Source organism: Taudactylus pleione, unplaced genomic scaffold, assembly GCF_031769625.1.
Source record: "Taudactylus pleione unplaced genomic scaffold, aTauple2 ptg000039l, whole genome shotgun sequence".
NCBI classification, from domain to species: domain Eukaryota; kingdom Metazoa; phylum Chordata; class Amphibia; order Anura; family Myobatrachidae; genus Taudactylus; species Taudactylus pleione.
In genome coordinates, this window is record NW_028284441.1 from 1807008 (window position 1) to 1809582 (window position 2575).

The following is a 2575-nucleotide window of genomic DNA, read 5'->3' on the forward strand; positions in this document are numbered from 1 at the left end:
TGAGTTATACTGCATAGTTATTGTGTGTCATCACTACAGCCATTGGAGTCACTCAGTGTATTTGGCAGTGACACCTAGATAACAGTGGTACAAAGGGATCGGTACCCCTTCATCATCATACAGGACAAGTCAGATTTGTCATGGCCCTTACCCATGAAGCCACGCCACTTTTTCGGGCATGCGTTTTATGTCCCTATTTGAAAAATGGGGGTAGGGCACCAATGCTCTTACTGGCCCAGAGCACCAAAAAGTCTGGTTATGGCTCTGTTGCCTAGTAACCAGCATCCTGGGCAGTAACCAGACTGATACCTCCGAGATGATGTTCACAACGTATTTCTGGTGAAACAGCCTTCTGCTATCCTGTCAGGATGGCACCCAGCATGCAAATACACTTGACAATACTCTTTCTTGACTAGTCTTGACACTAGTCTTTCAAATCCTAAACTCCTTCTTAGTTCTATTTTGATTGACAGATGTCAAACCCATGTCTTCATTCCCCTGAGCCCGACATCACTCACCTTCCCTGATTACAACAGCTGCTTTGTTTGCCTGTCTGCCAGACCTCATCACAACCACACCCTGAAGCCTGCCACTGCTAGACACACATGGTTAGTTACTCACTTAGCTACAAAAAAAAACTATTCTGATTGGTGTGGTTCAAGATCACAAGCTTACATTTCATGTTTCTCGGTTTTAGTATGCCAGTGCATTTGGATTAGTAGGCATGGGCGTCAGAATGAGGTGGGGGGGCAAGGGAGTGACTCGTCACCCCACACATTTGAAAGGCGCGATGGACGGTCAGGGGCTGTGCTCTGTAGCAATAGGCTACACGGCACCTGCACTGTACGTAGGAGGTGTAATGTACGGCCTTTAAGTTAAAAGCCTGCACATTATACCTCCTCCTCCATGCAGTGCAGATGATGTGCAGCCTATTGCTATAAACCACAGCCCCTACCAGTCCGCAGCCGCTGCTCCAGTCCCTGCGCACATCAACCGGTAAGAGAGAGGGAGGGTGGGTACGAAGGGAGGGGGATGGCGTAGGGGAATTGGAACGATGTTTTGTTGCCACACCGTAACATAAAATCATTTTGACGCCACTGTTAGTAGCTACCCTCAAATGTAAGTGACCAGCTAACATATGTGGTGTCAGTCTCTGCAGAGATATCACTCACGCCAGTTGCATATATATTTCCTGAAGATTTATTCTCCATGTGCTCTAAACTAGCCTAAAGGTTTTGCCTTAGGAAAAAAAACCTCTTGTATAATTTCCCCCCTGACGCATTTCACCTGGTTGCAGGACTTTTCCAAAGATGTCCAAACATAACTGTATTATGAGTAGGGGTGTGCACCGGCCACTTTTCGTGTTTTGTGTTTTGGTTTTGGATCTGGATCTTTCTTCGTGTTTTGGATCTGGATTGATTTTGCCAAAACCACCCTTCCGTGTTTTGGGTTCTGGGTTTTGTGTTTTGGATCTGTATTTTTTTGAAAAAAAGCATAAAAACAGCTAAAATCACAGAATTTGTGGGTTTTTCTGCTCCTATGCTATTATTAACCTCAATAACCTTAATTTCCACTCATTTCCAGTCTATTCTGAACACCTCACACCTCACAATAGTGTTTTTATGTCCAAAAGGTTGCACCGAGGTAGCTGGATGACTATGCTAAGAGATACGAGTGGGCGGCACAAACACGTGGTCCATCTAGGAGTGACACTGCAGTGGCAGACAGGATGGCAGTTTGAAAAACTAGGCCCCAAACTATACATAATGCAAAGAAAAAAAAGAGGTGCAAGATGGAATTGTCCTTGGGCCCTCCCACCCACCCTTATGTTGTATAAACAGGACATGCACACTTTAACAAACCAAACATTTCAGCGCCAGGGTCTGCCACACGACTGTGGCTGAAATGATTGGTTCGTTTGGGCCCCCACAAAACAAGCTGGCAGTTAATCTGTCCCTGCACAAACTGGCTCTACGGAGGCAAGATGTCGTCCTCATCCTCCTCATCCACCGATTCCTCACCCTCTTCAGTGTTGTGTACATCCTCATCCTCACAGAGTATTAATTCGTCCCCGCTGGAATCCACAACCACAGGTCCCTCTGTACGTTCTGGAGGCTGGTCTCCCTGGAAGAGTTGATAATTCATTTTATGAACATCATCTTCTCCACATTTTGTGGAAGCAACCTCCTACGCCTTTCGCTGACAAGGTTCCCGGCTGCACTAAACACTCTTTCGGAGTACACACTGGAGGGGGGGCAACTCAGGTAAAATAGAGCCAGTTTGTACAGGGAACTCCAAATTGCTTCTTTTTCCTGCCAGTACAGGTACGGACTGTCTGACATGCCTACTTGGATGCTGTCACTGATGTAATCCTTTAACAGACAGACGCACGCTTGTCGCTGCTGCTTTGAGGATGCAAGTGCGGCTACAGCCCACACAATTCACAAAGACAGAAAAAAAAAGAAGAATATTTTTATTGTTTGTGGAGCGCACTTTGAGGGTTACACCACCCTTTAACAGGCAGACGCACGCTTGTCGCTGCTGCTTTGAGGATGCAAGTGCGGCTACAGCCCAC